Here is a 13,550-nt window from a genome sequence, read left to right on the forward strand (position 1 = left end):
AGGAGACTCTATGGTGGGGGAACCAGACTTCCGGTCGACTCCAGAATTGAATGGGGGGCTTCTGGTTAGGACCTTTGTGGCTCTTTGAGTGTTTAAGGTTGCCGACCCCTGCCTTAGTGTATAATCTGGCTTTTCTCACCTGCTATTTATTAAATACTCTTCCAAAGAGATGTTTTTTTCTCCTTAGAGCTAAAATGTCACCTACCTCTCTTATGTAATTCTTTTTTGCATTAATCCTTCCTTCTCTTCCTCCTCCTCTTCTATTGAAGAATCTGAACAGCACGGAGATGGATCATATTTTGTATTTTCATTTTTTCCACAGGATTTAGAAGTATTTTCAGAATTGCCTTGAAACTCTGTAGAAAATCGATGCATTTTAAAAAGCAGGAGAAAAAAAAAAGAAGAGCTTAGGTCACCACTTGTAAGGCTAAATCCAAGAACAATGTGGAACACTTCATCCAGAGTTCAGTTCTTTATTTGCTTACACATAGCAGACAGAATCTTGCCAGACTAAACCCTTACTTCTCCCAGACTACAGGTAGATCCTGGGAAATTGTAGGGAGCTCACCAGGCTCAAGGTTACCAGGCTCAAGTTTGACTCAGCCTTCCATCCTTCCGAGGTAGGTAAAATGAGGACCCGGATTGTGGGGGCAATAAACTGACTTTGTATAAAAAAAGAACACCGCTGGGGGGGGGGGGCAAAAGCCCTACTAAGCAGGTATATACAAAAGTATGAAGGCTATTGCTTAACGCATTGTAAGCCACCCTGAGTCTCCAGAGAAGGGCGGCATATAAATCGAACCAATAAACCAATAAACAATAATAATAAAGCTGTTACCAAATTCAGGCAACAATGATGTGGAACTATTCATCCAGATTTCAGTTCTTTATATGTTAAGACATAGCAGACAGAATCTTCCCTGAGTTAACCTTTATTTTTCCCTGCCTATAGATAGATGTTGGGAAATTGTGGGGCGTTGCTGTCCAAATTCTCTTTCTTGGCCTCCAATTCAGCTCTGGGTTGGATTGCTTCTTGACTCTCCCCTCCATCCCAATTTCTGGAATGTTTTCCTTCCTTCCTTGGAAACTGCTGCTCTACATGGCCATGTCAAGTTGGCCATGGAGAGTTGTCCTAAATCTGTTCTGTGTCTCCATTCTTAATGCTTCTATGTCAGAGTATATTCATGAACTGGAATAGGGCATAGCAACAGGTCAGCCAATGAGGGCTGTTTGGTAACTGAAACATATGGTTTGTTGTATGGGAGCATAAGAGACAGTTTGGAGCCTGGGCGTGGCTTAACTGTTCCGTATATAAGCTTGAGGGCACTAGCTTCTCTCTCTCCTCCATTTTGCCTTCTCCATTTTGTGCTTCCATTTTGTGCTGTGTTTGTACTTGCTATTTCTCTTCTCTACAACGTGGAAAAACCTACAAGGGTATTGTATGCTTTATGTGTTGATATTGTATATAAAGAACTTTCTTATATAATTTGAATCCTGCTTCATAGTCTGCTTGTGTGTGCTGCAACAAATTCTGACATTCTAGTGGTCAATAGGATAACAAAAAATGGGGGGGGGGAGGGAAAGTGCTTTTGTTGGTATTTTCCTGTTATTATGCTTTTCAATATCTACTCCATTGCAAGGAATATAAGGTAGGAAATGTTCAACAGAGACCACCATTAAATTCAGAATCTGAATTCAGTGAACAGGTGAAGAAACCCTCACTCATGAAACAAATAGGAGCCTTGATAGTACAGTGGTTTAATGCACCCTGTTATTAACACAGCTGCCTGCAATTTCTGCTGGTTCGAATCTCTCCAAGGCTCAAGGTTGACTCAGCCTTCCATTCTTTCTAAAGTAGGTTAAATGAGGACCCAGTTTGTGGGGGAAATAAGCTGACTTTGTATAAATATACAAAAGAATGAAGGCTATTGCTTAACGCATTGTAAGCTGCCCTGAGTCTCCGGAGAAGGGCGGCATATAAATCAAATTTAAAAAAAAAAAAAAAAACTTTACAGGAAACAAAAGAGACATCAAAAATTATTCTTCTTAATCCCTGCAGAGAACAACCAAGTAACGTCAAAATTGACTCTCGCACCAAAAATGGCAGTCGCATCATCTATTTGTCCTGCCGGCTGCTAGGAGAGATCTACATGAGCTTTTGCAAGCCTCATGCCACCTCTTGAGTCACCTACCTGAAAGCCACCAAATTAGTAGAGCCTGCTTTTTCTGTCTGTTCCTGATTCCCCATTAATCTTCTCCACATGATGGACTTCAGTTCGCACTTGTGGCTGAAATAATAAGAAAGCAATCGCTGTTCCAAAGAATGCTTCTATTTAAAGCTCAAATATTTCGAAGCCCAGATTCCAACTTGCAGCAAACAGTGCCATTAAAAACTATTGTACAAACACACAACAAAGAACCCATGGTGCTATTCAATTCCAGTCAGTCCATCTACCTCTACTTTTGTTTTCCTTTCTGTCTTGAGGTTATTTCTGCTGTTCAGAAAAAAAAGCTTCAAGCAATGCAGTCTTTTCTTCTAAACATCGTTGTTGTGGTGCATAGCAATGATGCGACTTTGTTCTAGAATGCTTATAAGCACATCCTTAGGGATTTACCACTGAAGACAATTTTACTAGATGTTGTTTGGATGAAAAAATAAAATAGTCTACAAACTGTCTCTCTTCTCACCCATCCCAAGGCACTCAAAAAGTAAATTTGCGAACTTTTTGTACAAATGCATAGTTTTATGCAAGGTTAGGGCAAGAGGGAAGAAATATATTTGCAGTGGAATGGCTAATTTGCATGATGCTATTTTTTTTAAAAAAAAAATCCCAACGATGTGGTGTTGATACTGGAAGTCCAATTGAAGAGGATACATGAAAAAAGTAAGAGTTTTATACTGTGTTTTCCCCCAAATAAGACATCCCCTGATAATAAGCCCAATCGGGCTTTTGAGAGCATGCACTAAATAACCCCCCCTGAAAATAAGCCCTCCCCAAAAATAACTAAACACATGCCCAGCTGGTCCCCGCCTTTTCCTCTGGTTAGGGTTAGGGAGACAGAGCTGGAAATCAGGTCAGACGTCAAGAGGATCCCTGTCTTGCTCCACACGCCCCAAAATAATAAGACCTCCCTGAAAATAAGGCCAAGCGCTTATTTTGGGGTTCAAAAAAATATAAGACAGGGTCTTATTTTCAGGAAAACATGTTAGAATATCTGGATTTAAGATTAATAAAACAAAATGCAATTTTGTCCCATATTTTTATGGGACAAAACAACTGACTAGAATTGATAAATAAAAGAGTTTTTTTTCTTTCCCTAGAGAAAAGGGTGAAATATTCAGGGGTTACCTTAGCAAATACAAACAGTATGCTTTCCCAAAATAATTATATTAAAAAGTGCAATTCGTTTTTTTTTAAAAAAGGCATTTCAAGATAGATTTAAAAAGAACCAACTGTAGTTTGAATCTGAAACTCAATAGACAAGACTACTGCCTGATTAAGAAAGAGTAGTAGAAACTATTTTCCCCTTATAAAATCTATAGGAAGGAAATATCATTTTTTGCACCTTCATTTAAAAACAAATTCATAGATTGAAAAGACCAAAAGACTGAGAATCGTTCCTTTAATCGAAATGTAAAGATGACAGTTTTTATTCAGCTCTGTCAAGCTTGATGATAATGATTTAGTAATTTTTGATTGTACGGAAGTGATGGATTTCCCACTTATTCCCATGTGAAGGTAATGGCAGGATGTTTTGATAAAGGTTGGCTAGACTCCTGAATCTATGATCCAAGCATTATAAATACATCTCTGAACTGTGTTTCCTTCATTAGATGCTTGTTATACCTTTACAGCATCCAATAACAAGGGTGGTGAACAAATAGGATTACCATTATGAAGGGAACCAGTGAGTCTATTTAGCTGAATTCTTAATTGACCCAATAAATCTTAACAATTATTGTTTCAGGCTGGTGCACATAACGAAGTGCCCACAAACCCCCTGGCTAAGTTTTCCAAATCAGTGTCAGTACCTTGAAGCTAACTTTGCTCTGGCTTCCTTATCAAATGTTTATTTTGTCCGTCTGTAGTAAATTCTGAATTATTGACTTGCAGGCCTGCTGAAATCCACCCGAAAGAAAAACAAAACAATAAAAAGGGCTGCAATTGTAAATTTTCAGTTTTTAATCTTCCTTCTTAAAAAAAAAATCTTTAATAAAAAAAAGGGAACTGTAAACGTTCCTATTATGTAATTGTACACTGTTTTAATAAGCAAGTTTATCAAGCAAATATACAATAGGTAGAATTCAGAAATGAGTTCCACACTAGTTGCATGCAACAGCAAATGTTGGCTTCTTTACACACACAGAGAGAGAGACAGAAGCAAGTGCTTTGGACCTCACATGAACCTAACACCTTACTACCCTGTTTCCCCCAAAATAAGACATCCCCTGATAATAAGCCCAATTGGGCTTTTGAGCGCATGCCAATAAGGCCAAGTTCTTATTTCAGGGTTCAAAAAAATATAAGACAGGGTCTTCTTTTTGGGAAAACACGGTATTTATTAGGATTCGTTGTACAGTCAGTCAGATATTTTGTACACCTATCGAGTCCTTCCCAAGTACCTGGGATAGACTGATGGTGATGCTTGATAGTGTTAAAAGTATTGTGGCAGGATGTAAGCTGTTCCAGGTAAAGCTGCCTTTTGCAATTGACTGATAGTGAATTTGTCAATGCCGATGATGTCCCAGTGTTTTGGGATTGCACCCAAGTCACCTATTACTACTACTACTACCTTTGTTGTCTTCTTCTTATTATTTTTGCAGACTTATGCAGAAGCTTGGTTTAATGAGTAACAGAGAACTGCTGCATTTATGTTTACATGAAATCTAAGATATTTGCTCCAAACCATTTTTAAGCTGGCAGAAATTTAATAAATAATAGCAATAGCACTTAGATATAGATATACCACTTCACAGTGGTTTACATCCCTCTCTAAGCAGTTTTGCAGAGTCAGCCTGTTGTCCCCAACAACGTGGGTCCGAATTTTACCAACCTCGGAAGGATGGAAGGCTGAGTCAACCTTGAGCCAGTCAGGATCGAACTGCTGGAAATTGGCAGAATTAGCCTGCAACACTGCATTCTAACTACTGGGAAGGAAGGAAGGAAGGAAGGAAGGAAGGAAGGAAGGAAGGAAGGAAGGAAGGAAGGAAGGAAGGAAGGAAGGAAGGTAGCAATAGCAGTTAGACTTATATATTGCTTCACAATGCTTTACAGACCTCTCTAAGCAGTTTACAGAGTCAGCCTATTGCCCCCAACAATCTGGGTCCTCATTTTACCCACCTTGGAAGGATGGATGGCTGAGTCAACCTTGAGCCAGTCAGGATCACACTGCTGTCAGCTGGCTGTCAGCAGAAATAGTCTTCAGTACTACATTCTAACCACTGCGCCACCACATTCTTATAATATGCCCAACTAGTTTTTTTTCTTAAACAATTTATTTTAGTAGATGCCTTGTGATATATTCTTGATCCTGTCTGGTTAATGTTGCTTCTTACCTGTGTAGTAGTAGTAGTAGTAGTAGTAGTAGTAGTAGTAGTAGTAGTAGTGTTTTAATCCTTTTCCTCCATGAAATATTCCAAGATGTAAAACTGTAAGCAAATATTGGGCAGAACCCACCCAAATTAAGTCTTTAATCTTCTGCATTACACAACCGACAATTATTTTCTTAATATTTGCTTGCTTGCTTAATTTTGTTTCTAGAGTTTGAATTGTTTTTTTAAGCTACTCCATCAAAATGAAATGCACAGTCAAGTGGAAAGACAAGGAAAAAGTCAGCTAATTCAGAAAAAAAAAATCCACTCAAAAATCTATTGAAAGTAATGTCAGTTAATTGAAGCAAGAGCTATGACGGGATTATGATGCCACAAATATTTATTGAAATATGTAAAATTAACTACTTGCTTTTCCTAAATTACCTAGCTACCCAGTAGAAGAAGGGAAAAAAAAATCACAGTTATTATTGAAAGAGGTGGAACTTTGATTGCAAAACACAATTTCATGATGTCTATGCAGTTTCTGATGGCTCTCCTTTAGCTGTTTCTCTTTAGCCATGGTTTAAATCAAATCTATGTTGATTCATTCATTGGACTCATTAGAAAGATGTTGGGAAAGATTGAAGGCGAAAAGGAGAAGAAGATGGCAGAGGATGAGATGGTTAGATCGAACATCGACACAATGAAGATGAATTTGAGCAAACTCCACGAGATAGTAGAGTAGAGGGGGGGCTTGACATGCTGAGGTTCATGGGCGTCACCAAGAGTCAGACAAGACTAAGCGACTGAACAACAACAAAGTGTGTATTTATATTTCCACTCCAAAGTTTGCAGCTGGCCTGTTGGAATTGTTGGAAGAAATGTCCTTCTGGGTTCAGTTCAGGGGTGAAATCCAGCAGGTTCTGACAGGTTCTGGAGAACCGGTAGCGGAAATTTTGAGCAGTTCGGAGAACCGGTAACAGAAATTTTGAGCAGTTCGGAGAACCGGCAAATACCACTACAAATCCTAATACAATGCTATATATGCATACTTAGAGTCTCACAATATATTAGAATAGAATAGAGCTGGAAGGGATCTTGGAGATCTTCTAGTCCAGCCCCTTGCTCAAGCAGGAGAACCCAGGGGTGCTATTCAGCAGGTTCTGACAGGTTCTGGAGAAAAGGCAAATGCCACCTCTGACTGGCCCCAGAGTGGGGTGGGAATGGAGATTTTGCAATATCCTTCCCCCAGGAGTGGGGAGGGAATGGGGATTTTGCAGTATCCTTCCCCTGGAGTGGGCTGGGAATGGAGATTTTGCAGTATCCTTCCCCTGCCATGCCCACCAAGCCACGCCCACAGAACCGGTAGTAAAAAAAATTGGATTTCACCACTGGTTCAGTTCCAAGTGGGGAGAAAGACACTGGAAACATGGCGGCTGCTTGGAAAGATGGTTTTAATGGTGGACAGGATCACATGCCTTGAAGATCTTGGGTGAAGAGAAAAAAAAGGGCAGAGATGCTGAGAGCGCCTGAGTTTTATGCCCTCTCTGGGCTTTTGGATTTGAGCTTGTGTTCTGATTGGTTGTCAGACTCCCATGGGGTAGCTTTGTAGGTTGTGTTTTTGAATCCCAAGCTTGGTTGAGCCTTGCTGGGTGATGATGTAATGAAAGGGCTTTGGGCAATTCCTACTATGGCTCTGTCTGCAGGAGGTAGATCTTTGTTATGTAGAACGGACTGGGCCAAGCCTTAATGGCCCATTGACAAAGGTGGGGAGGGGGATGGCTGAGTTTCTGCCTCCCTTTTAGGGGAAATATTCTCCCCTTTTAATATTTCCTAAAATATCTCATTTTCCTAGGAGAGGGTTGGGTGCTCACTTCCTACAGATTAAATCCAGTAGTTAACCTCAGAATGCATAGCTGCTGGTTGTCAGAACAACAAATCTTTTACTCAGAGGCCAGCACTTAGCAACTTATCATGATCACATTTGTTTTTCGGCTACTGCTTCACACTTGCTTTAATACATCTACTAGAAAGTGAAAGCTGCCTTTTTCCACATCCCTGATGAGAGTTTGGGCATGGACACCTTAACTGAAACAAGCATGACAGTAAATGTCTTATTTATTCCAATCTTTTTTTAGAATAGAATAGAATAGAATTCTTTATTGGCCAAGTGTGATTGGACACACAAGGAATTTGTCTTGGTGCATACGCTCTCAGTGTACATAAAAAGAAAATATACATTCGTCAAGAATCATAAGGTACAACACTTAATGATAGTCATAGGACAAATAAGCAATCAGGAAACAATATCAATATAAATTGTAAGGATACCAGCGACAAGGTTACAGTCATACAGTCATAAGCGGGAGAAGATGGGTGATAGGATCAATGAGAAGATTAATAGTAGTGCAGACTTAGTAACTATTTTGACAGTGTTAAGGGAATTATTTGTTAAGCAGAGTGATGGCATTCGGGAAAAAACTGTTCTTGTGTCTAGTTGTTCTGGTGTGCAGTGCTCTATAGCGTCGTTTTGAGGGTAGGAGTTGAAACAATTTATGTCCAGGATGTGAGGGATCTTCTTAGATGTTGCTTTGATATTATTCTTAATAATTATTTCATCACTTCATTTGTGGAGAAAAAAAAATCTAGCTAGCTGATTGCTCCAAAAATTCTTTTGTATTTAAAATACATCTTTAATATTTTTTTTGTTTGTTTGTTCCATTCACAGCCTGCTTATTGCAATCTAGAGATACCATTTTTAGACTGCATCCATTTGGGTGACAAGTAGACGGAAACAAAGAGATAGAGTTTTTATTATTTTTTTTTCCTGCCCTCTACATTTATGCAGATTTTGTAGCACGGGTATGGTAATTTTAATATAACGGGATACTCTATATTTATATCCTATTTTGAATAGAGTTGTCGGAAACACGTGTCAAATCCACCATAGCTATTTTATACAACAAATGTGGCAAACCTTTTGCACTGCTTATTCCTTTCCCTTTTAGTATTAAACTGACAATGGGCCACACCATTTATAGGTTGTGATTTTAGTATAGTTAGACCATGGATAGATAGATAGATAGATAGATAGATAGATAGATAGATAGATAGATAGATAGATAGATAGATAGATAGATAGATAGACAGAGAATTCTTTATTGGCCAAGTGTGATTGGACACACAAAGAAATTTTTGTTTGGTGCATACGCTCTCAGTGTACATAAAAAGAAAATATACATTTGTTAAGAATCATAAGGTACAACACTTAATGATAGACATAGGGTACAAATAAGCAATCAAAATCATACTAGGAAACAAACAATATAATCGTAAGGATACAACAAGAAGTTACAGTCATACAGTCATAAGTGGGAGGAGATGGGTGATAGGAATGATGAGAAGATTAATAGTAATAGTAATGCAGACTTAGTGAATAATTTGACAGTGTTGAGGGAATTACTTGTTTAGCAGTGATGGCGTTCGGGAAAAAGCTGTTCTTGTGTCTAGTTGTTCTGGTATGCAGTGCTCTATAGCGTCATTTTGAGAGTAGGAATTGACACAGTTTATGTCCAGTCTGTGAGGGGTCTGTAAATATTTTTACAGCCCTCTTTTTGACTCATGCAGTATACAGGTCCTCCATGGAAGGCAGGTTGGTAGTAATTGTTTTTTTTTTTTCTGCAGTTCTATATTGCAGACTGGATTTTATCATAGATTTTATTTTTTTGCATAATTTTTTTTATTTTTATTTCTCATAAACATATTTAAGTGTACAGTTATCCATCATTAATCACTGTTCATTTATCTTACCCTTTAATTTTCATTTTTATCATAGATTTTATCTGTAATTTATTATTTTATTCTAGAATTTTTAGTTGTATATTTATTGAGTGTTTTTATTTGTTCTGGTCTCTGGTCCATGACTGTAATAAAAAAAAATCTATTTTTTCTAAAAAAAGAAAATAGAATTGCCAATGAATTGCATTTAAATCCAGGAAACAGTTGCATCTGATCTGAAACTTGCTTACTTGGAAATAAGCGTCATGTGCTCAAGGGATTCTCTTCCTAGATAAATGTTTATACAATCACTGGATTACACTTACATAAGACTATTTCTTCAATCATATTCCTCTTGGCTTGTCAAGGAAATGTTTTATCGTGTATGCAACTTAGTTACAAACACATATAGAGTAACAGTGTTGATAAGCTGCCTAGAACTTCAAAACCCATTATGTATAGCCTGACGAGGTGGCTCAGTGGCTAAGACACTGCGTTTGTCGATCAGAAAGGTTGGTGGTTCGAATCCCTAGTACAGTCTCCTGCGTGAGCAGGGGGTTGGACTAGATAACCTCCAAGGTCCCTTCCAACTCTGTTATTGTTATGTAACGTGACCATGATGAAGCAGACATGCACAAATGTCTCCAGAGGTATAATTGTAATAAACAAACATAGCCAACGCAATAGAATAACATCAAAACCTAATCAGATTTCCCCTTTAAAAAATGTCCTGTTTTGGCCAAAATTCACTGGTTGGATAATGGAACTCTTGTGAATCCCCAGAAGAAAACATTGAACGAGTTAAAAAAAAAAAAAAGCCAGAGTCCCTCTACGCTTTCAACATAGAGGGAAAGATCAAAGAGTTTTCACAACAAGCCATCATGACAGCTAAAGAAAGACAGAAGATGAATGCCTTGGGCAACGAAAGGACGTGTGGCAACTGAATGTAGACTTCCGACATCAAACAAGCAAGGACAAGAAAAGATACCTCAATCAAAAATGTCAGCAAACAAAAGGAAACAAGACGGGAAGAAAAATGAGAGCTGTTTCTAAGAAGTTCAGAGAAATGGTGAGAAATGTATAGCTAAAGCAGAATATTTAAAGGTAAACTTGGAAGAGATCTGGTAGAAGCCAATGGGATTGCGGGACAACCGAAAAACTATTGAAATCCTCTGCAAATAGGACAATAAAATTAGGTATACATTTTCACTTACGGAATACGTTCATAACTCTTTAGAAAATGAGGTGTGACTAAGCACATTAAATTCTTTAAAGGTGCAGAAGAATAGGAAGTTAAAATGTTGACAGCTTGATATAAATCAGGATAGAATGAAACTGGGGCAAATTATTATTATTATTATCATTATTATTATTATTATTATTATTACGATTAAAAAGTTTTTTATTAATAATACAAAATTTAAAAAACATTGGACGTAGATATGACATCACTGGTTCCAAACATCTTCCATCACTTTACAATAATATTAGTACTCATATAAACATATAGTTCTTAAGCTTTGTTCATTATTTAAACATAATATGATATTAATACTTTTTCCCTTATTTCTGTATATGTATTCATCTCTTAAATATACATTTATCTATAATAACGTCTATACTTTTGTTCTAACACTATACATTCCTCTTGTTATCTATCCAATCATAAAATTGTTCCCAGATTTTGTAGTACTTAGTTTCGCTTTTATCCTTGAGTTCCAAAGTGAGTCTGTCCATTTCTGCGCAGTTAAAGATTTTCAATAATATTTCCTCCTCCGGCTGGAAGGGCCTATTACACGTGCAAGGGCCAAATTGATTAATGGCATATAAAGGCAGAGATCTCTGTAATGGTAGTTTAATACTCCGACGATGTCAGCAAATGGCTAACGAAAACTTAGTTAAATTAAATTTTAATTATTTTAAAATTTTAAAATTTTAAGTTCCGGAGCTCGCAGGATGTCTGCTTCTTTCTTTACATGTGTGTGTTTGTGTGTGTGTGTGTGTGTGTGTGTGTGTGTGTGTGTGTGTGTATACATGTATATACACCACACATGTGGTGGCTCAGTGGCTAAGACGCTGAGCTTGTCGATCAGAAGGTTGGCAGTTCAGCAGTACGAATCCCTAATGCCGCATAACGGAGTGAGCTCCCGTTACTTGTCCCAGCTTCTGCCAACCTAGCAGTTCGAAAGCACGTAAAAAATGCAAGTAGAAAAATACTTTGGTGGGAAGGTAACAGTGTTCCATGCACCTTTGGCATTTAGTCATGCTGGCCACATGGCCACGGAGACGTCTTCGGACAGCGCTGGCTCTTCGGCTTTGAAACAGAGATGAGCACCGCCCCCTTGAGTCAGGAATGACTAGCACATATGTGGGGGGAATCTTTACCTTACCTTTACCTTTATATTTCCAAGCTTCTTGCACTGACCCTTGAGAATTAGCATGTTGAGTTCACCACATACTGTTTGTCTGTATCGTATGATCACCTGCCACCAAATGCAATTACACAGCCACATTGATCATCCCACTGTAATTATGCAGACTCATTGATCATACTTTGTGAAATGAAGCCGATATAATTTATAGCTTCCCTAATATTGCTGAATATTGAAACTTATTGACTTATTCAATGTGGTCTTTGCTTGCCAACCTTCTGTTTAGGAACAAGCCAATCCGTCTGGCATACTTGACAGCAGAATCATCCTGATAAATATTGAAAAGTTACAGCTTTGGAAATTTTCTTTAGATTCCAAGAAAGATTCCAATGGAGGGGATGATAATTGCTCAAATCTGCTTACAAAGAATTGGCTGATGGATGGCATTCGCTGGCCAGAACCTGGTCTGATTCCACAGGATAAGCAGCCCAAAAGAATAGCAAGTGACTAATAATGGGTGACAAACCATGATAGCTAAAAGGTTCTGATGTCTGGAATATGATTATTGAGATAGATTAATTACTTGACTGATGCTCTTTTTTATTTATCACGGGGATGACTGATTGTAGATGACATGTCTGGGTAGCAATACTGCAGAGGAAAAAAAGTAACAGGTATGGTCTGAAAATAATGGTTTTAAGGAAAAGTACAGAATTATAGAATCACAAAGCTGGAAGGGACTTCAGAGGTCTTCTAGTCCAGCCTCCTGCTCAAGCATGAGATCTTATACCATCCCAGTCATATGGTTGTCCAATCTATATTTGAAAACCTCCAGTGATGGAGCACTCCAACTTCTGAAGGCAAAGCATTCTACTGATTAATTGCTCTCACAGTCAGAAAATTTCTCCTTCCTTCCTTCTAGGTTGGATCTCTCTTTCACAGGCTTCCATCCATTTATTTCTTTTCCTGCCCTCTGGTGCCCTAGAGAATGATATCTCTTCTCTGTGACAGCCCCTCAAGTACTGGAAGACAGCTATCATGTCCATCCTAATTCTTCTCTTTAAATATAGTTGAGGTCAGATTTCCCCCCCCCCACCAGCAATTTATGGGGGACATCCCAAATATTAAAAAAATAATAATAATCAGAAAATGCAGTCTGTTAAAAAATCTTCCTTCCTTCAAGATAAAGAAGATACAGAATATTATTTGATTTGCAATAATTTTTATGAATGTATAGAGCAAGAGGTAGAAATTAGAGAAAGTAAGATTATGAATGTTAGTATTGAAAATAGAAATATATATCACTATAATCATAACAATCGACAAAAATGTAAGAAGAAGAAAGAAGAAACTTAGTTAAAGATTTTTGGTTATATTATTATTACTACTATATTATTATTATTATTGTTGTTGTTGTTGTTATTATTATTATTATTATTATTATTATTATTATTATTATTATTATTATCTTTATTCATTAAATATGAAACTCAGTCAACTGAACATTCAAAAATGCATCACAAATACCATTGTAGGGGGAGGGCCTTCTCTGTGGGAGCCCCTGCCCTTTGGAATGAACTGCCCCCAGAAATTTGTAAGATCTCCGATCTCCATGTATTTCGCTGTGCCCTCAAAACCTTGTTGTTCTGCCAGGCCGGGCTATCAATGTAAAGATTTTAATTGGTTTTAAATATGGAATTTTAAATTTGGGGTTTTTATAATTGAGTCAATTATTTAATAATTTTAATTATTTTTAAATTTTGTCTGTCTTTGTGCTTTTAATCAGGCTGTACACCGTCCTGAGTCCTTCGGGAGAAGAGTGGTATAGAAATTAAATAAATAAATAAATAAATAAATAAATAAATAAA

The 13,550-nt window shown here is 37.6% G+C and overlaps 1 long non-coding RNA gene across 1 annotated transcript in view; it reads right to left on the reverse strand.

Annotated features, from left to right (window-relative positions):
* Nucleotides 1–209: 209 nt before the first annotated feature.
* Nucleotides 210–13,550, reverse strand: part of LOC132710391 (uncharacterized) — a 35,805-nt gene continuing 22,464 nt past the window's right edge. Inside the window, exons 2-3 of the long non-coding RNA XR_009621082.2 lie at nt 2,193–2,288; nt 210–356 (exon numbers count right to left, since the gene is read on the reverse strand). This is a non-coding gene — a long non-coding RNA (uncharacterized LOC132710391). The remainder of the gene's footprint in view (nt 357–2,192; nt 2,289–13,550) is intronic.

The sequence above is a fragment of the Pantherophis guttatus genome, chromosome 5 (assembly GCF_059756535.1).
Source record: "Pantherophis guttatus breed Tessera chromosome 5, ASM5975653v1, whole genome shotgun sequence".
NCBI classification, from domain to species: Eukaryota; Metazoa; Chordata; class Lepidosauria; order Squamata; family Colubridae; genus Pantherophis; species Pantherophis guttatus.